The sequence below is a fragment of the Aquila chrysaetos genome, chromosome 18, assembly GCF_900496995.4.
Source record: "Aquila chrysaetos chrysaetos chromosome 18, bAquChr1.4, whole genome shotgun sequence".
NCBI lineage: Eukaryota > Metazoa > Chordata > Aves > Accipitriformes > Accipitridae > Aquila > Aquila chrysaetos.
The window spans coordinates 16553277-16575071 of record NC_044021.1 but is presented as its reverse complement, the minus strand read 5'-3'; the positions used below and the strand labels follow the sequence as shown (position 1 = coordinate 16575071).

Here is a 21795-nt window from a genome sequence, read left to right as displayed (position 1 = left end):
CCATTTCTTCAGTTTTCCTGTGGTTAATGGAAAGAAACTTTTATGATTGACTCAGACAGTTGATCAATGTTCATCTGGGGGAGGCCAGCTTGGGTGACGGAGTTGTGGCAGGCCGGAGCACTGGGAGACAGAGGCAGATGTTACGGGCAAGACTGAAATGTAATGGCTGATGTTACAACGCTCAGTTGTGAAAATACTAGTTAGCTCTGTCAAGGGATGGGTGTTGCTGACCGGCTTTAAAAGTAATTACAAAAGATTGCCTGGTTGTAGAAATGAATATAAGAATAATTTTGCATCTGTCTTTGAGTTACGGAGTTAGTAATAGCCAGAGGGTGAGGATTTCATGCGCGTACCTATTATCACCTGGCATTTTGCAAAATGACTGAAAACTTCAGCCAGTTTGCAAAATGACTGGTTTCACAACACGAGAACATAATGTATGATGTGCCTTAAAAAGCTACTGTAACTGAAGTGGAGCAGTAACTCAACAGCACCTTTGAGTGTTCAGTGAGAGATGGAATTTGTCTGAGAAGAGAGGAGTCCGCTCCCTCCGTCAGATATTCTTCCTGTCCCTGCTGCAGCTGAGCACTTTGCAGCCATTAGAAAGGACAGAAGAGCCTTTAGACTCCCGTTAACCTGGAAACTCCCCTAGTACTGCATTTTTTTTTGCTGTTGTCAAAAAACTCTTCCCCTTGCACCCAGCTGCTTCTCCCTTCTCCTTTTGCTTTAGTTCAGCGCAGCAGAACTTCTCCAGGATTAAAAAACACTCCTTCTGCCATGCAAGTGTTGGGAGAGGAGAGTGATTGCTGGGCAACTGATGAGCTGGGGTGAAACAGTGTTGGGAAAGAGAGCACAATGTTCTTTTCTTTTTATGGAAAGTGATATATTACTATAGACCACAGTAATCCAAGGTCTGCTCTTAGCTACTTCACGATTAGCGAACAGGCCCCACTTGTGCTGTACCAACCATTTGTGCAGCTGTGGTAGGCACGAGGATGTCAATTAATCTTGATTTGTGCTATAGGATTACTTCATACGAGAGAAAATTTACCGGGTTTGGTTTCAGTGTGTGTAGATGGACATCACGCTATCTTTGCAGGGAAAGCACAGGCTTCTGCTGTGCCAGGCGAGTCACTGGTCCTTGCTGGAACTTCCCTGGCAAATTCCCTCTCTTCTCGGCAGCCCTAACTCGGTCTAAAAGATGGAGCAATCAGCACACAGTACAAAATGTTTCGCAAACTTTGCCCAGTCTGTCCCTGTGTCACACCCATTTTAGGGAAAAGAAAAATAAGGCTTTTGCTTAGCCATATAAATGATTGTAATTATTATTTGCACGACAGCTCAAACTTTGTGAGATGCAGGGTAAACACAGAACAGGTGAAGCCCTGGTTCTGCATCAGAGAGCACAAAGTCTGTGTAGATAAAAAATCCAAAAAGATAAAAAAGATGCCGGCAAGCACACCCTCCGAGAACAGACATATGTTGTCTTTTAATATTCCTTCCACCACCATCCTCGATCAGAGAAAAATGAATTTACCTTCAAAACTGCAAGGCTCAGAGAAATAAATAAACAGCGAACCACAAACGTGGTATTCTTCTTACTGGCTTCTTTTGCAAGGTGATGTTTGCGCAGAAGAATGAAGCTCTTGTCTCTGAGGTGTGATGAAAAAATATGGAATAATGTGACTTGTGACAAAATCATGAGACCCGCCAAACTGTCTCTCAGTGCAGCGCCCAAGTGTACCTGTTCTCCTTCGTTATCCCACGTACCAGCCCCTGCTGCCTGAAGCCACGCTCCCCAGGGACCAGGCTGCTCTGAAACGGGTGCAAGGCAGCACATGCTGGCCGATCTAGTCAGTACAGGTCAAAGCAGGGAAGAGGGAGCAGCAGGGCCTTCAGCAAAAACCAGTTCAGGGATCTGGAGATCTGGCTGCCTTTGTGAGCCAGGGCTGAAGTCCTTGCTGCTGTGCCTCTGCTGCGATTGCTCCCTGCCTGACCCAGCTCGGCTGCAGCTAGCTCAAGTATGCCAGTCACGCTGATTGTAATGTGGAGATCACTGTGTGCAAGCCAGAGGAGAAAATAGCTGGGCAGATGGTGCTATATTAAGGAGAGCGTCTCAGAATTGTCTGCTGGGATTCTCTGGGGGCAAGGGCCCGTCTTGGCCTTACTTGCTCTCTGCCTTCCCCAGTGCCCCCTTCCCTTCTGCCCCTTTTCTCCCTTACAGAACCTCCCTCGCGGAGGAAGCCGCGGGGTGATGCGCGGCCGAAGGGGTGCTACCTCCAGCTGGAATTTGAGGGGAGATGAAACGCGGGCGTAGGCAGCCTGTGCCCCATCTGCGTTCAAGCGAGCCGGAGGCCCCTCCGTTCCCACGCCCCGGTCCAGCGCTCTGCTCCGCCACGGGTCCCAGCGCGGGACCCAAGCGGCAGTTTTCTGCGGGGATGGGCTGGCACGGGCGAGGGAGGGCCTCCTAATCTTCCTCGTCAGCAATCAGCTTGCTTCTCTTCAGACTCCGTGGGGGAAGGACTTGCAGCGGCATGTTTTTCTTCTTCCTCTCCCAGCCCCAGCTCCTCTCCTTTCCACCCTCCCACCGCTCCCAGCCAGTACCAGCCCCGCTCCTCATCCCTGCCAGTTGTCCCTGCCTCCCTCCCAGCCTTCCCCTCCGCTTCCCAGCTAAGCTCCAGCGAGCAGGGCAGCGGGCAGGGCCGGGAGGGGAGGACGGTGACGGGACCCAGCTGCCGGCCGCTCTTAGCAGCTCGGAGAGTGGCCCCTAGTGCCCGGGAGCGGAGCGGGCTGGGCGCGGGCGGCCGCCGCGCCGGGGGGGGGGGCACCCGTGTCCCCTCGGGAGGTCGGGGCGCAGTCCCCCGGGCCCCCTTCGGTGAACAAACCGGACCCGCCTGGTACAGAAGACAAACGGGAGGAGAAAAAGGCACGGGCTGGCGGTGCCGTTGAAGGGCCTGAAGATTTGTGGCTTTGCACCGTTGCCCTTACACTTCTTTGGTGGCACTAAGACCATTTCCTAGTGCGGGGGGGGGGGGGGGGCCCTCAAGGAGGCTGGGCAGAAGTTCCCCTGCCCCATCTCCTCCCCAGCCCCACTGGAAAACAGAGTCCACGCATTGCATGACTTTTCCAGCCCTTTGAAACATCCCGTTGGACAGTATAAAGACGGTAGCTGAAAGCGTGCGCGGAACGGGCATCCTCCTTTATCGGTGCAGGCATCTGGTGTTTGGGGGGCTCAGAAAGGAACGGAGCTGTCTGGTCAGATGCGATATGAGCTCCAGTGCGGTATGTCTGGGCTGTGGCTGGGATCCCTAGCTGGTCACCGCAGAAAACTGGAGTGCAGAGAGGCCCTGGAGTTGCTTTAAGTAATGGATGTTCAGAATCCTACACGTACAGGGAGGAAACCGGCTCCTTTCACCAGTCAGAGTGTGGAAGGATCAAAGATGGAAATACTGGGATTGATCGTGGTGTGTGTCAAAAGGGATGCTGGAAGATAAAGCAGCACAGCAGCCGCACGGGAACAGTAATGCAGTCACTCAGAGACGCTGCAAAAGGCACGTGGGACAGTGGCCATTGTTTGCTCTTTATAGCACACATCCTAGTTGGTTAGCTCTTCTGTTGTAAGAATAATTTTACGGTCCGTAAACAGTTTTCATGACACTCCTTTTCCACACAGCCCTCTCACAATGTCTTTTCCGTATTAAACTTGACAGGTTTTTAAGTGTAAGATTATCACAGAAAAAGAATTTTGATTTTTTCTGGCTCTTGAATATTTAAAAAATCTTGTCGACAGCATTGCTCCCAAATAATTTTTTTTTCAGTTGCTAAAATATGATGCCTCTGAGTTTATATCGTGTGCTTCTTCATATCACTGTTACCGAGTATTATTTTGCCCCAGCACGTCGTGGTCCTCTCAGGACCTAGTTTTGATTCTGAGTCCACGAGGAAAGAGGCAGGCGAGGCCTTTGGCAGTCTGATGTAAAGCGCCGGTGCTTGAGAGAGGGAAATACTAATTCTGTTGTAGAAAGCGATGTGACATGCCATCTGCACAATGCGGGGCAGTTATGGTCATTCACGTTCAAAAAAGATTGATTCACGCTGGAACAGGTGCAAAGAAAGGCAGCAGGAGGATTAGGGCATCGGAGAGCTGAGGTTATAAAAGTAGACTAAAAGAGCTTGGCTTATTTAGTCCAGCACCATGAAGGCTGAGAGAGGGATATGATCGCTCTCTATAAATACATCCTGGAGGTTAAAGCTAAGGAGGAAGAGGAGCTATTTCAGTTAAAGGACAATGCTGACACAAAACCAAATGGGCATCATAAAGCTGGCGTGCAGAAACCGAGGTGGGAAGTTAGGTAGAAGTCAGGCGTTGCACAGCGGCCGGCTGCTGGCAGGGTGAAGGCAGGCTGAGGGCTGGGGGCTCGGGCAGCTCGCGGGGCGGCCGCATTGCTGTGGCTACCCACGCACGCAGGCTGGGCACGGCAGCCGTGGGCTCGTGGGACCCTGGCGGGAGACATCTGCCCGAGCCTGTCGGGTGCGGTGCTGGGCCGGTGGCACAGCACTTCTGTAGCTCCCACCCTGCCCGGACCCTGGGCGCACCGGCAGCCCTGATGTCCCTGCCCCGTCCCCCGCCGCTGCCCCACGGCCCAGGACCCCACGTCAGCCCCTGCCTCAGCGACGGTCCCTGTCCCTGTGCCCAGCGAGATGCCCGACGCTCGGGGCTGGCACTGCCCTCCCTGGGCCTGCGGGGGCTGCGGGACGGGGCCCCCCCAGCCATATTAGCCCCGCTGCCAGGGGTGAGCAGCGCGGGGCCGTGCCCATCTCCACGCAGGGCTTTTACCAGCCCCCCGGTCACAACAGCCGTAGTAGTCTCAGTTTACCTGCCCGGAGAGGGAAGAAGCGCCATTGAGACGGGACGCGCTGGCGTCCGCTTTGTTTTGTGGCTGGGGGAGGAGAGGTTTCCCTGTAATGGCTTCAACGGGGGATTTTGGGGTATGGAAGGAGGCGGCTGCCCCGGCCTGCTGCTGGCCGTGGGGCCAGGGCCCGGGAGCGCAGCCGGCTCCCCGGGGCTGATGCCGCAGCAGCGCGGGGCATCCCCAGGAGGCCGCGGACATTTTGTTCCTGGCGCGGAGAGTGGTCGGCCGCTGGAGTTAGCCCATGGCCGAGAAGCTCTCTCTGGGTGTGTCTGTCACTTGAAATCACTCACATCGTGTTGTGCTTCAAATCTCTGACTTGCGCTTCAGATCTTGCTGCCTAAAAATGTTGGCAACACGAGTGGCCGAGTGAGTTGCTCTTGGTGATGGGAGCCGAGTGGCTACGCGCTTGCCAGTCCGGTTTTATTTCCACCCTGTGCCATACGCTCGCTGAGAGTCTTCCCCGTTGGATCAGTGGGATGGAGAGGAGGTGCCAGTGAAACTGTGCCTCCTGCCGAAGGGCGCTCGGCCAGGGCAGGAGCCCTGCTTTCCCTCCCCAGGAAGATGTTGCAGCTTGCTCTCGGGATGCTTTGCAAGCACAGTGCTCTTGAGAACACCCCACCTTCAAGCGGCCAGGCCACCCTCCTGAGGACCGGGTGACATAAAGCAATGGAGACCATACCTAGCTGGCAGGGTCAGCTTTTATTGCTCCTTGCAAAAAAATAACGTCAGGGTCACAAGTATCCCAGCTTGTATGTTTCGGGGCTCCCCCCCCCCCCCCCTTTTCTATTTTCATTGCTTGAGGGTGAGGGCAGCCCATGGGATGAATATTTCACTTCAGACTTCCATTCAGCTGTTAAGTCAGGATGTTTGCCAGAAGTGTAATTCTTTCTTGTATCTCCAGGATAATAGCTGGGCAGGATGGTGGATGGCTCATTCAGGACGAGACATTACAACACTTTTATTCCTGGCATAGGATGGTATGTGGCTGTACTGCCTGTGGGTAGGAGCTTGGCTAACAGTGCTTCTTCAAGGAGATTTTTTTTTTTTTTTAATTAAATACCTCTTCTCTTGCTTTGCCCGGTGAGTTCTGCTGGTTGGGACATCCTGTATCAGAAAGGGACCCGTCTGTGCATGTGTCAGATACCTGCTGCCCTCTAATGGCTGCCTGTCCCTGCGAGCCTTGGGACAGCACAGGTTCTGTGCGTTCAGTGAAGGAAACCTGCTTAGCTCAGAGCTTCTTCCAGCAATTTCATAGCATGGGACAAATCTCTGGAGACAGAGTGTGGCGAGATCTCTTAATTACTCTTCATGGTATAACGTGCCTTTTCCTCTTCCTCACACCCAGTGCAAACCCCATCTTTTGCTCCTTGCTTCTGCCACATCCCATCCTGCTTTGAGTCCTGTTAGGGAAGTACGTGCCTTTCCTAACAGCTTTAGGTGCGGCTCAGAGGGTGGACAAGGAAGAACAAGAGCAGCGCAGCCCTTGAACTCCATCAGCGTTCTGCAGACCACAGGAGACCTGCAGAACGTGGTCGGAGCGACACTGCTCTGGACTTGCCAAACACTTGGAGGGAGTTCAGACAGCTCTGTTTGTGAAACGCTTTACTGTGGTAACGAAGACACATAGTGTCAACTTCTGCTAGTTCACTACCAGACATGTAATAATGTCTGCTCTGTTCTGAGAAAGCTATCGGTGCCCTGACTGCCTTGTTGACTTAGAGGGATTACATTTCTTACCGATCAGGGACCATGCAGTTCCCTGCTGAATGGCTTGCTGCTGCTTATCTGCGGGCAAGGTACAGCATGTTGCTCCCTCAGGAGCTTTTCCTGAATCAGCACGGGCTCCCTGAAAAGCCTGGTTCTCATGGAGCGTTGAGGAGTTCTGGTTTTCTCCCCCAAACCAAAATCTTTAAGACTGTCTGGAGGTACACTGCTGTATTGGAGCAGTACAAGGGAAGCAGTAAGATATCTGGAAGGAATTTTGCAGATGAGTTAATGATCAGTGGAGTATGAAGAATGGTACCGACACAGCCTGCATGTCTTTGCCAAGGAATCTAGCATCCTACTGAGGACTGGAGGCCGTAAGCGACAGGGGAAAACGAAAGATGAATTGCAGTTAAGCAGACAAACAAGCACTCTGAGAGCTCTTGGAGGAAAGTTCCAGGGGCTGGAGCCTAACTTCATTCACAGCTTTCTCCCTCTTTTGACTTAACTACTTTTGCTAATTTTGATAACAATCTCAATGAGAACACAGGATCACGACTGTTGTTTCATCACAGTTAGCCAGCCTCAGTGAAAGTTTAATGAAAACAGCAAGGCTGCAATCTTTGATGTTCTCTCTTCTATCCAGCCTGGAAAGAGCAGTTCTAGTGCTCTATTTATAAAATGTATTTTAAATCTGGGTTTGTACATTTTGGAAGGTGGGGGGTGAAAGCCTGGCTTCATTCAAATCAGTGGGAGTTTTGCCATGACTTGCATGGGCCAGAATTTCATCCTTGTTTATGTAGTTTTGCAGCCAGGCTGAAGAACTATTAGGATGCCTGGGCCAGAAAAAGGAATCTTGAATCTCAACACTGCTTGCAAACAGTTGGGGTAAAAATGCTGGGAAAGTCCCAAGGAAATTGAACTGGCATAGAAGTCATGTGTTTAGCTGGCCGTGTTTTAGCTGCTTTTTTTGTGCTCTCCATCTCCTCTCTCGCTGCCTGAACTGAGAATGATGTGCTACAGACCAACCTGGTCTGCAGAGAGCTACAATTCTTACACGTAGACATCTGCAGTGCCTTCACTGGCAGGGGAATGCCTGGTAGCTTTTTAAGATCAGATAATAGGCGGGTGCAAGACAACCAGAAGTCTGAACATACTTAGTAAGCAATGTTCCTGACTAATGTAGGCAGCAGTCAGTTTAACAGCAATCCGCACTTGGTAGCCAAAGCGCTATGGGATGTGCTTGGATCAGGTTTGGGCATGCACCAGGTTAAAAAACTGCTCTGTTAGAAGGGTTGCTTTTTCTAAGCTGCCATTATAGGTCAGTGCAACACACTGAACTAGGAGCCACATGTGAAAAGGATTTCTAGGTCACATCTCTGTGGCTGTGACTTTGCACCCATGGGGTTTTCAGGTGGTCTTTCTATATCTAGTAGCACTCATCAGCTTCTAAATTCCCCGGTCTGTGTCTGTGCAGCAAAGAGCATGTGCAGCTGTTCATTTCATTTGACAAATCCTACACCTTATATTCCAGAATAACAGTCAACATACTTAAAATTTCTATTTTGGGTAGAACAGTGAAACCAATAAATCGCAGTGTAGTTTTTACCCCAGAAGCTGCACCGATTTTAAAAATGGCTACATCTCTGCAGCTTCTACTGCTAAAACACTGGGATGCAATGTGCCGTACAAACTAATGTGAACATCCACGCACATCTGCAACACTTGAAAGCGGTTGTATGATTTTAAACTCATTTAGTTTAATATTGTACCACCCAAGCATAGTACCTTGTGTAGGGAAAGTTTCACGGGTACCACCGAGGGCTGTGCTGGATTGTTAGAACAGGCAAGTCTTAAGGTAGAGCTTTGAGCTAAAAATAAGTCACGAAGCCCAAGTGTCCACATAAGGTTGTGCTATGCTCCATAGCTTATCTGGTAGCAGTGACTTCAGAGGAACTACATGGAAGAACACAAGAAGAAAATTTGCTCCCAAGCTCTGATCTCAGAACCTCCTGTAGGCCCGAGAAGCGCGTAAAGCAAACACTGATGCTTGTTAGGTGCAACACTGTCCCTTCTTTCCACAGAATTTGCCTCAGAAGAATGAGGATCCGGTCAAGTACAGACTAATCCCGGACCCGAACATGATGTCTGAAGAGTTGCTGGACTGGATCCTACAGGCTTTGTTTAAAACAAAACAAAATAAAGAAAAACAAAACAAAAAAGACAAACCCAGCAGTCCTGCTGACACAGGTTGGACTTTTGCCTGAGGGAGACCTACCAGGCTTGACACTTGGTGAACGAAAAGTGAAATTGTTGGGGTGACTTTCCCGTTTTTTTCAAATAAACACGCCAATACTCCCATCAAAAGCAACGTTCCGCACACAACCAGTTTGGCTTCCTCTCCTAGGCAGGACCCACCAGAGAGAATTTTGTCAAATCTTGCCAAGATGCTGGTGGCTGTAATAGCTGGATATAAACAGGGCAAAGGAACAGCCCACAGGCCTTCCCTTGCCCCTACCAGTGGAAAAGGGATGGGTGAGATTTCCCTGCTGTTGTTCAGCTGTTGGTTAACAGAAGAAGCTGTTTTCTATTTGGGCTTGTGCTGGTTGAGCAGCCCCGTCTGCAGCTGTATCGTGTTACACACTGTTATGCAACCCCATCCTCTCTTGCAAACAATGACAGGAGCAACCTAAATCATGAAACATAAAGACTATAATTAAAGAGGGGAAAGTGCTTATTTTGCATTCGGATACCCACAGCCAATTCAGATTAGCTGAACTAGCAAATCGCTTGGCACAGGCTTAATGAGGATAACATTTGCACTGGACTAAGTGATGGTTGTTTTACCCCACTGTTGGCCAAGACAGTAGTGTAACCTGACTAATGCTGCCATGGCTTGGGCAGTTCTCTCTCTTCTTAACAGACAGTGAGATTACGCCACGAACAGGAGGAGCCCTGCAGTCAAAGGCTCTGCCTCAAGTTCTGAAACCATTAGCACCCGGGGGAGCTCTGGTCCAGGATGATGCTTCAGGTCTGTTTCTTATGATTGGAAGTTTGCAGGTCTACAAATCTGACAGTATCTGCTCAGACTATGCCCTACATTTCCCTGCCAGGCTTACCCTCTTCATGCTGGTTGGGGGCTTTAGGCATCCATGCAGCTTGCTGCTGCAGTTGGCTGTGGAAGCCCCCAGCCACAAACTCTGAATTTAAAAAGAGTGTGCGACTGTGCAAAGCCTCTGAAACTTTGGAAAAGAAAGTGTTTCTGAACACCCTACTCCCTCCCTCCCACCTCTTAAAGAAAAAAAGAGCCACAGTTTTTAAGGTCTGATGTTTTTTTCAGCTTTTTCTTGCTGGAGGTCTTCCTTGGGGAACCCAGATTAGTAGCTTACGCAGGCATTAATGGAACAGCAGCTGTTTAATGTTAAACAAAGAGAGATTTTCATCCAACTGATTGCTAGATATTTGAGTTAAATAAGAATTAATTAGGAATAAAGGTCCTGCTTCCCTTCTAGCTTGCAACTTTTACTCTGGTGAACATCTCCAAGGGACTCAGTTGAGTTTTCTGATTTGTGCCACAGTCTAAAGTTCCAAGTAGGCTGAAAAAAGAAGGTGAATCTTTTTATGTTGCTGCCTTGGGGACTATGAAACTATATACCTGCTGGATCTTCAACTGACCCTAGGGATATCTAGCAGGGGGAGGAAAAGAGCTTAAGTTTAAAATGTAAAACATGGGGAAGATGAATCAGCACAATTTTGATGCTGGTGGCTCCGCCCACCTGTTTTAATCATGCATCTTCCCCTTTTTCCTGCCGTAGTCATTCTCTGCACGTAGTTAGAATTATTTCACAGATCACTGAATGCCAGAAATGATGCAAGTTACCCTGTCCCAGTATCAGCGACACCCACATCTTGCTAATTTATATTGGATATGAAGATAATTACCCATGACTTTGGGCAAGTAGGTCAACAGTTTAGTTTATGGAGAGCTCTGCAAAATGCTGATGACAAAACACTGCAGCATCAGTACCGCGGGTTGCATAGCGAACACTTGCTTGTCCCACTGCTGTCCAAAACCCTGCATTATCCTTTTCTACAGCCAAAACCTTATCTATCTGAAGAGTCAGGCAGCTCTTCGAACGGGAAGACATTGCATGATACTGAATAACAGCTCTGTTTCTCCATATGCACACATTTTTCAGAGTTAGTCTCTCATTCCTTTGCCTCAGTCTCTGAGAGGAAAAGTTCAGGCATCTTAGCCTTGAAAATAGCTTTGTGCTGCCCAGATGGTTAGCTAAATTTGAGATGCAACAGGTTATTCCACAGAGGACTCATTAAGGCTGGGGACTGTGTTTACCAGGAGGGTGTAATATCACATTTTATTGACTGAAGTATCAGTCAGACACAAGACACTGCCTCTGCTGACACAGCAAGCCAGTTCTCCAGCCCACGTGTACCTATACCCCAGCTTCTTCTCAGACCCTCCACATCTAGAGATGCTTCTTAACCTCCCCCAGGTTTTAGGCCCCTTATTTTTTTTGTACGTTCTGGGATGAGAACCTCAGCAGCCCTGGGCCAGCCTAGCTTCACTTCTGTTTAGCTTTGCTATAGGCTTTGGGCGGGTACCATGATGACTTTGCATGCTAACAAGCCCTTAATTGTACCTGCATTTAGATGCCTCCTCCCCTTAGCTTAGCTGAGCTCACAGCATATGGTTCATCATATGCCTGAATGTGTAGCAGGTGACCAGTCTTACATGCTGATAGAGAGGAGCTTATTTACAGCTGGGATCATTTCCAAGCTATAAGGCCCAACAGAGCCTAGGCAGGAGGTTTGTCTGCAGAGGTGGGGGGGAAGGACTTGCAAAGTAGAGCTAATGGGTTTAATTCAGCACTCCCTTGCCTTTAGGGCTGTCCCAAGTTGCTCACCTGCTTTTAGTCAAGTGATGAAGCAGCAGCTGGTGCAACCCGCCATTTTCATCACCTTTATATTTGGCCCTCCAGCAATCAGAAAAGAGAGTTTGGGTTTGGTCTTGCTAATAGCTCTTACTTTTTCTTCAGAAAGGATGGAGGTGGGAGATGAGGCGGCAGGAAACATTGTTCCTAGTGCTGGTTCCTGCCTTCTCCTTTATGGAGTGACAAGCTGACCTGGTGTTTCCTCCATCTACAGGAGCTTCTCTGACTCTGAAGGTACTGTTGCCAGGCAATTTTTGAAGAAGTGTATTCTTTATCTTAAAGTCTTTAAACAGGGGCTTAAGTTCACAGACAATTGTCCTTCTTATTGCTTTCTTTTTAAGAAGAAAAAGTTATTTGGGGAATACTTAGACCTAGGATGATTCTCAGTATCAGAACTTGGCTCTCTGATGCTGCAGGGAGCATAGGGAGAAACAGCTGCTTATGGACTGCAGAAGAAAGGCTCTTTAGCAGCCAATGGTGTCACTGCTGTGGAGATCTTGGGAAAACTGTTTCTATGGATCATAGTGCCTTGTTGGATGGAGGAGCAGTTAGGTATTTGATACTTCTTCAGTAGTCATGTACTTACGAAGTCAGATGCTGACATCAGACACTTGGTAACTAAAGAAGGTGGAATTATATGTTATGTTGGTGTATACTTCTTTTTCTTCCATGATTTCCCTTCCTCTGGACTACGAGTCTGTTTTCTACTTTAACTCTGTAATGCCAAAACCCATTTGAAACTGGTTGTTCTCTTTTTCAGTTTTCAGTGACTCTAGTCAAATTCAAAGAGTTAATCTCTTCCACATATGTTAAATACAAAGGTTCTCTTCTGGCTCAAGTGCTGCTTTGCTGAAGTCTGTCCTTTCTTTTCTCTCCCTATTTTTTTGGAATCAAATTTATAGTTGCCTCTCCACAGAGTATGAAAGTTTCTTTTTATTATTATTTTAAGTAAAAAATATAACTGCAGTGGTGTCCCACTTCCTGGATGACATTGGCAACTTTATGTGTGGCTACTGACATTTCAAGAGAACCATCTTACACAGGCAGCCTGTGTTTGGCTAAATTTAGCAAGCCATGGATCAAGTGGCAAGTATGTTCCACCCTGAAACCTATTTTAGGGAGGAACTCGGCATAGGCACCAAGAGGTTAAAAAGCTGTGTGGGGGAGAAGAGGGGAAAAAAAAGACAAGAAGCAAAATATTTTGCAAGAATCGTTGCTATGTTCTGAGCTTCAGCTCTTGAATGCTGTGGCTCTGAATCACGTTCACTGGGGAAACAGCTGCAGCTGTTTAAGATGCTACTGCTCCTCAGCTGTTTGTTACCTTCCCTTTGCAGGCTGGGCTCTGAGCACAAACCTTCCTCAGCAGCTTAGGCTTAATGTACCGCTTCTAACCTGAAGCAGATGAGACCCAGGTGTGTACCCCTTTCCCCCGGCATCGCTGGGGAGCGCAGCAGTCCCTGCGGGAGGGCTGGGGTAGGCGTGGATATTGTAAGCAGCCCCAGCAAGCTTCTGTAATGGGTTTGGAAGGGCTGCGTTTATGTGCACTGTGTGCCTGAGAGTCCTGAGTGTACTCTGCTGTCCCATGTCATGAAATATGTTTCTACATATTCAGTTGTGACTGGGTTAGTTAAAATTGTTTTGGAAAATTGACTTGGCTAAATCACAGAGGAACCATGGTGTGGACATGCTGGTCTATAATTAATTGATGAGCGCTAACCAGATAAAAACCGGTTGTCAGCTCGCATAAGTGCATTCATATGGGTTTGTGCGTGTTTAGCCAAACAGTTCCAACCCTGTTTTGATTCAGCTGCTCCTAGACACTCTTTATTCCCTCCTATAAAAGCGTACATTAGCAAAAAGGAGGTGTAATGCTGTCCCAGAACAGAGGCGCACCACCGCGTTGCCATCCTCTCCCTGCTGCCAGGGCTGCCCTGCGCTGGAAGATGCAAGGCAGACTGCCTCCCCGGGAGCCCTGCCAGCGGCTGACTCGGGGCGAAGTATCTCGGGGACTGGCTGCGATGGATAAGAGCCGCACCCGGGCTGGTTAAGCAGCGCACCTGGTGCTGTCTGCTCCGGCAGCGATTGGCAAAGATGTTGGTGTTTGCTGGCGTAGCCCCCTGACAGCGTGCCCGCGACTCACCTGGGCTTCGGCTCGCCGAGCTTCGAGGTCTTGCGTTGCCCCAGCCTGTGCGGGTGGGGAGCTGGCATGGCCCCTCTCCTGCCCGCCGGAGGAGGGAGAGGGATGAAACTAGGCTGGGGGCAGCTGAGTCATGGGCTGGCTCCGCGCTTACTCTTGGGGCAACTTCTTGCCTGAGGATCCAGAGGTATGTTAGAAACAGGAAAGGGACAGCTAGTTCCTAGTGGGGATGCCGGGCTGGGAATCTGGAAGTGTAGGAGATTCCCAGCTGTGCTACTGGCCTCGGCTTCCCCTAGAAACAAAATAGAGCTAATGGCTACTCTATTATGAACTTCAAGCCCTAGAATATTGAACATTACTTAAGGGAGTATTCATGGGACTATCACTTGTTTTGTGTGGTTTTTTTTTTTTTTAGCAACACTGCCACTTATTAAAATGGAAATAATCTGTGGGTCTAACAGGCTCTTCATCATGTAGCTTGCCTATTCTTTTACTGAGCTCAAGTCAATTGACAAAATAGTTCAGGGTCTTCTCTGTCAGCTGTTAGCGCAGTGTGAGAATAAGCATGATTAAGAATTTTTTAAAGTTTTTGTACCGTAGTTGCAGGAAAAAGAGGGTGTTCCCTTTTTTGTTAGGATCCACTAAATGGGTCCTTATTATTATTAAATCTTAACACAGAGGTTTTGACCAGCCTGAAAGGCATCCTGATAATGAGGAAACTAATGTGGTAAGTGCTTTTGGTGCCCAAGTGTTTAGGAGAGATGCTTTCCAAAGCATTCAGTGCTCTTCTTTTTCACAGAAGTCATGAGAGCACTCGGTACGCAGCTGTAAAAACCTCTTGATCTCTGCAAAACCAAAGGTGGCTGTGTTTAGCTTGCTTGGTATTCCTAAAGCTGGGGGAGAAGGGGGGGGGGGAATCTCACCCCAGACCTGAAAGGAAGCACACTTAATTTCTCCCCTGTCATGCAAAAAGATCAAGTATTTCTCAAGCCCCAAGAAACTCCCCTGAAAATTAGCAGAAACCCAATTTAATAATGTCATCTTTGCAAGCAGCCTTAAAATCTCAACAAAAGATGACAGAATTAAACATCTTGAAAACATCACCTTATTTGGGGCAACACAGGTTGGAGTAGGAGTTTTCAGATCAGACTTGTCCTCCCCCATTTTCACTTCTGTGAAAGTGAGCAGAGGTAGAAGGGGTCATTTCCACCCCTGCTCGCAGGATGCAGCGGTGTTGAAGAGCAGAAAGCAATACTTTAAGGCTGCTTGGAAAGGGAAGGAATCTAATTTCCACCTTCATCAGTGAAATGGGCTCTTCCCTATTGATTTCAGTGAGGGCTGCTGCAGATACTAATAGACTGAGGTGAAATTACAAATAGACCAAACCTCACTGAAACTGGTGGTGGAGGGAGAATCTGTGCCTCCTGTTTATGGTAGGAGTAGGAAACTGATAAGGTCCCTAATGGAACTTGAAAGGTGGAAATACTGGAGCCCCTGCCCCAAATGCACGCTTATGACAGGTGGCAGGGTCTTCAGCTGGCTATTGACTTGTCAAATACAAAAGGATTGAGAAGATCAGGGAAAAGTGATGGTGTCCTTTTAATGGTAGAGGAAGGGTGTCCCAATGCCTAACTGCTGCTGAACACACTATTTACCTCTTCCCTTTCCTCTTGCTCCTCCTTGACTCTGAAGCAAGCTACTTGGGGAGACACAAACAAACCCAGCACCCTTCACCCTCCCAACAGTGATTTTTATCTTTTTTTTTTTTTTTAGTAGTATCAGCTTGCTGTGGGATGGCAGGAATGGTCATGCTGGCCTGAGGGAGAAGCACAGCTGCAGATGGGGGTTGTGAGGAGGTAAGAGGCAGTGATCTGAGGGTGATTCTCAGGAAAAAATCTGCTGAGTCTTGTGTTGGCAGCTGAAGCTGTTAATGAACTGGCTGTAGATCTGCTGCAGGGGATGGGCAGCTGTATTAATGCCTGGTATTGACAGGTTTGCCAGTGCATTAGCCTGTTACTGGAGGTGGCTTGGGAGCAGGTACACGCTGTGCTCGGCTCTCCCCTCTGCAGGGCAGTGACCCCTGGCAGAGAAGAGGTTGGTGGCCCACAACTGGCAGTGCCCTTGAGTCCTGCGGCAAGAACAGCCAGAGCCGCTGTCAAGGTTTGGAGAGGCTTTTAAACAGAGTATGAACTTCAAAAGACTACATGAGAATGTGAGCAAATACATTGCTTTGCGTTGTTTGATCTCTGCTGCGTTCACAGGGGAAGGAATTTGTGCATTCTTTGCAAAAGATGGAGGCAACACCTCCTTCAGCTACCAAATCCGCTTGTAACGGAAACTTGCCGCTCCCTACATTTTTGGCTGGCTGCTGAGGTCAGAAAGGATAACAGTAGCCCTGTGCTGGGGTTAGTGTTGCTCTAGTTATGAGGAGGAAGCTCTGTCTTGTCAGCGTAGGCTGAAATCATCTCTTACTATGGATACAGATGATATTTAAGCCATTAACACTTTGGTGATAAATATTTCCTCACATGGTAAAGTCCTAGGAAAGTGGCTTTGATAAAAATCAAGATGATTGCTTAACTGGAAACTTTCTATTTTCAAGGCACTTGCACTGTATTGGTGTATGATACTAGACTTGCTGCAACAGGCAAGGGACACTTCATAAGGCGTGTGGCCTGGTCCTTGTTGCTTGTTTGGAGGGCCCTTCAAAGCAGGCAGTAGGCTGCTCTTAGGCTGCTGGTGGTGGCTGAGGTAGCAGCTGAGGTGCTGCAGCCCCATCTGTGTTTCACGATGGTCTTTTCTGTATCAGGAAGCCAGGTGTGAGCTCTCTCTGTGGGAGAGGAGGGGCTGCCAAGTCCTCAGGAAAGCTGGTAATTGGGTTGGTTTCCAGAAAAATCAGTGCTTGTGGGTAGCTCCTCTAATGAATCCCAGGAGCTCTTGGAAAAATGGTTTGCTCTGGTACCACCAGCCCAGGACCATCCTCATGATGGCCTTGGTGGGAAGCAGGGTGGGTAGAGGCTTGTGTGAATGCCTGCAGCAAAAGCAGGGTTTCTGAGAGGTGTTGAGCTGACTGTATGTACACAGGTCAGCTCTTCTGCCTGTGTGTGATATGTGATGTTCAGGGAAGATCAGGTGTGCAGTACTTATGTGGTGAGAAGAACTTGTGGCCTGTCTCTAGCTAGAAGTTTGGGCACTGCTGTCCCAGAGCACGTAGCTTCAAAACCTCATTTGTTGGTAGTTTCTGCAATTGTGGTAGAGAAGGGCCAAGTTTCAGGGATGAAAAAAGTGGCTATGAGAACTTTTAAATCGCTAAAAAAAGACACAGACACTGCAATCTTTGCTATGACTCATCTGGGCTGTTACTTGAAAAAGGCAGGCTGAGCAGTTGTGGACCTCCTTGCTCAAGGGAGCAGCACTCATTTGTGAACTTGCTGGAGCCCTGAAAGCAGAATTGGTGTAGGTGAGCGGTTCCCATGCTGAGCCCCTGACCACTGATTTCCCTCCAACCGTGGCCAGATGCAGCTTGGGGAGAGCTAGCAGCAGGTCATGGCTGGCTAATTTCTTCCCACCTGTTGCTTCCACTACTGCTAAACAAGTTTGAGAAGTAAAAATCCCGCAAATACATTCTCATTATCATCTTTCCCCTGCAAACAAAGAATGAAATAGTTGTGGGAATATCAGTAATTCCTGGATGACGGGGCTTTGTGCTGCAGTGAGAGTTGCAAATAGGGGGTGGGTGAGAACTATGAGGAAAGCTGGTGTCCCTGTTACCAAAGTGTGAGCGGAGATAATTCCGGGATGTTTCGGCAATGTTTTTCCCACTTTGAATTTTATTCCGGATTCACAGAGTCAAAGCACTGCTGTGAACTGCAGCAGCTTGTTCGGTCACCTCCCTTCAGTGAACCTCCCGTGGGTCCTTGCTGGGACACGAAAGTGCCGGCAGATGAGTCCTGGCAAACTTGGCAGCATCGCTGCCTCCTCCCCGGGGATTGGGGACCCGTTGAGTCCCAGCGGGAAAGAGTATGTCCCCTCGGCTCAGCAAGCCGGGGGGGTGCAGAGGAGTGCTGCTGTCCCTGGCCGCTGCTGCTGTTTGCTCAGCGAGCGGGACTGCGGGAGATAAGGTGTCCCTCGTGATAAAGTGCTTTTGTTGTTTGCCTGCTGGGTCAGAGCTAGGTAGGTGTTCTGCATTGCCGTGCGTTAAGGGTGTAGGCTGTTTAAAAAAAAAAAAAAAGGGACTTTGAATGGGCTGGGTCCAGGTGTCAGAGGGTTAAAAACAGAACAGTTCTGGCAGTCGTTCGAGGGAGAAAGCTGTATAACATCACCTTATGCCGAGTAAACATCTCCATCGTAGCTAGCTAGCCCTTTAAAATCATGATGCGAGAGAGAAACACTCGTGCAATCATAAAGCCATAGTCTGTTTCAGGAGCTTTTATTTTTTTTATGCCAAGTTTTTGCAATGGTGTATCGCCATCCTCAAGGCAGGAAAAAAGATTACTGGGGGGAGATTGGGGGGGGGGGGGGGGTTTGGAAAAGACTAGTGGCAAGGCTCCGTAGCTTAACAGTGCCACCTCCCGGCTGGCCGTGAGAGGCAGGGATGTCCCGGCTCTGCACTGACGTGTCCCACACCTATTAGTTCCCAGCAGCAGCCGTGAAGTCCCGCACACGCACTTCTCGCGAAGGGCTGGGCGGTGCGGGGCTGCAAAGGGGAAAATCAGCTGCGGCTTATACCTGCCCAGTGCAGCAGCCGGGAACGGTCTTTGGCGTGCGAAGGCTGGCCCCGGCTGGATTTTTCCACTTTGTGCAAATGCCGCAAGTCTTCAATATTTTTCATCTGCATGGGATGAAGAGAAGTCTCGATCTTTCCTCCTCTCCTAGGGATGGGGGGCTCGGAACATAAACCGTTTTGATTCATAGGAGGCAGGACAGATCCTGTTTGGTAAGGTCAGATCAGTTGTCCAAATGCTGATATTTAAATTTCATAAAATGTTGATTAAAGGCAACAGTTAAAAAGGTATTTTGAAATGAAAAGCCCCTTCCTATAGCACTGGTGTAAAGCTTTCTCCGTAGGAACAGGCTGGGATTTCCTGGTGTGAGGGGGTATCCATTCCTCCATCCTCTAGCCCCCTGATCGATTAATACCAATTAGCACAGCACATGGGCTCCTGCACAAGGCAGCATGGGTGTAGCCAGGCAGCCCTGCTGGGGCTGTGCTGGGTGCTGCTGCAAATGGCTCCTGAGCCAGGATGATGCGAGGGTGGCGTGGCTGGGCTCCTCCTCAAGATGGGGTGTCAGCTGGAGACCGAGGACTTGCCTGGGACTGAGGAGCTGGAGCTTGGGGTGCTGTGGAAAAGGCTGTCCCTAGGGAGGCCAGCAGAGTAGGGTCTCAGCCTTGGGGGAAACCTTGGTTTCCCCAAAGGACTAGGTTTGCAGCCTTGTTTTTACTGCTGCACTTGAGTTTCCATGAAGCTGAGCAGGATCCTGGGCGGCCTTGCATGTGGGTGGCAATCCCACAGCAGTTTAGGCAGCTCTTAACCTCCCACCTTGTTTCCCCACTGCTGGCTATGGCACTCCTATGACCCCTGCAGAGGCAGTTCAAGAAGTTAAACCAGCAGAAAGCACATAAAGGCAGAGGTGACCAGCTTTCTCTTGGTGTGGTTTCATGAACAGGCGTGCAGGAGAGCGGGGTCAACCTAGTGTGGGTGCAAGGAAGGGGATGGGAATGCACAGCTGAGGTGGTATGGGCGTGAGCACAGCTCCCGTGGCCTCGGTGCTTGGCTCTGCCTCGGATGCTGTGTTTGTGGTGGCCCCCAGTGCAGCTGGGGCAGGCCGTCAGCAGCAGGGTGTGCTTCCTGAGGCACATCAGCTGCTTCAACGTACTCTCAAGAGCACTTAGAGATGCTCAGGACCTTTAGGCAGCAGTTTCCCTCTCTAAGTAAACAATTTATCTTTGCAGAGGTTCTAGTAACAGCAGGTTGGGTTTTTTTTTTCTCTAGATGGTACAAAATATAATCACTTATGCAGTACAGCAGACCAGCTTTCTAATCTTCCCTCTGTTGTACCACTCTGGCAAGCTCTTCGGATTTATATCTGTATTTCACAGTGTTCCCCATCCTCCTCGCTTTCATCTCATCCTACGGTGTTTCCTGTGGGTGTAGTTACTACTGAGGAAGCAGGAGTGGCAGGAAAGTCTTGAAATGGCTGTGATGGAAAAACCTGGTAGTGTGGTAGTGCCTCTGGAGCGGCACTTCAGCCTGTGGTGGGGTGATGCAGAAACCTCAGCAACACTTTTGATGTGAGGAATGTTGCATCCTGGGACCTCAACCCTTCAGCTGGGCTGAAGGTATAAGCCAGCTTGTTGTATAAGCCAGGCCAGAGAACTGGCTGAGGCTAAAATAAGTAAATAAAGCTACAGTGCAAGTCCAATGTGTTGACACAACCAGGAATTCCTTCAGCCAATTTTGCTGCTGAAGCCCCTGTATCATCAAGGTACAACTTAATAGTTTTGAACTTTCCTTGAAATAGCTCATGATGAGTCTTCTTCCTACCAGTCCTTTCTGCTGTGTGACCCCAGTCCATGTCTGGAAGGCTCCTCCATTTAATCCATCCTTTAGCCACCACCCTTTCCAGACCAAGTGCTTTGCTTGGTCTGGGTGCACCTCCTGACATCGAGCAGAAGTTCTTCAAACATTGATATTTGTCTGTTAGTTCTGTCTCACTTGTGTTTGGGGCTTCATCCTAAGTGGAAGGTAAAAACCGGAAAATCTGCAGAGAAAATACCTCTCAATCCTGATGGTGCTATGAGTTGTGTGAAGGTCTGCACAGAGAGATTGTTATTTCAGTTGAGCTAACATAGAAAAATTTCCCTGAATGATCGTCACAGCTGGACTAGGATTATTTTTTTGCCACAGAATACTCTGTTGTGGTTAAACCCAGAGACACCCAAGAAGTCTACTTGAGTCTAAGTTTCTTACCTTGGCTGTACTTGGGGTTTGTGTCCACATTGCTCTTTTTTGCTGGCTACTGGGAGCAGTTTGCTATTGTAGAGACTACTATATGAGAGAACTATGTGAGTGAGCAGCAGTGACTTGGAGGTGAAAAAATCCTGCAGTGTTGTTTGCTTGCCACCTTCTGCAATTGCAGTACCAAAGCTCATTGCAGTGGTGACTCTAGGCCCATTTGTTTATTTGTACTCATCATCCACAAGGTACTGATGTATTGTTGAACTATTATGTCTCTTGTTGTGTGTTTACCCTTGGAGATGTTGATGAAAGAATTAGCAATGGAAAAGTGTTGTGTATTCCTGATCTGGATCTGCAGTTTCCTAATATCCAGGGAGACCTTGAATTTGATGCTACTTTCCTGTTTCTTAGGGAACAAACCAAGCTATGAATAATAAATACAAGCTCTGGGGCAAAACTGTTTTCCATTCATAAAATTTAACAGTAAAGACTGAGTAGTAATTTCTCAGCCTGCTGCAAAGCAATAGGAACTCCATGTGGGGACTAGAAAGCTACTGACAACTTCTTCAGCCTTTGCTGTGCCACAGTTAATAAATTAGTTCAGCTTTGATTTGTATCTAGATACAACAAAGGTGTCTCCAGCAAGTGATGCAGATTAGTGTAGTTTCCAATCTGAGCAGTTTGAACTTGAAAAAATAGAGGCAAAACAAAGCCCCTTCCTTCTGTTGGCTTCTGTCTTGGCTTTCAGAATGGGAAATGGCTGGGGCATAACTTGAATAAATCAAGTAGAAAGAACAGATGAAAGTCATGGCCTTGTGTTTTGGGCTGGATTAAAACCTACTGCACAGACACTGAAGTTTTGGCTTCAGTGATGATGGGGTGAGAAATTAAATCATAGGATGCCAATAATTTTCTGTGGTCCTGATCCTGTAGTTATTTGTGTTTCAGCACTTGAGGGGTCCTGCTGGAGCCCAGGCAGAGCACTGCTGGGAGGGAGGAGGGAGTAAATCACTGTCAGCACAATGGTGCAAAGGTTGAGAAGGATCTTTGATTTGGGTGCTCTAGTGAAGAGCATCTCAAGCATTCAGTAGGGAAACCTGATTATGACTTGCTCTCCTCCTGCCTGGAGC

General features: G+C 48.7%; 1 long non-coding RNA gene across 1 annotated transcript in view; it reads left to right on the top strand.

The window, feature by feature from the left end:
• Positions 1-11628: 11628 nt before the first annotated feature.
• Positions 11629-21795, top strand: part of LOC115353021 — a 58570-nt gene continuing 48403 nt past the window's right edge. Inside the window, exon 1 of the long non-coding RNA XR_005930800.1 lies at positions 11629-11803. This is a non-coding gene — a long non-coding RNA (uncharacterized LOC115353021). The remainder of the gene's footprint in view (positions 11804-21795) is intronic.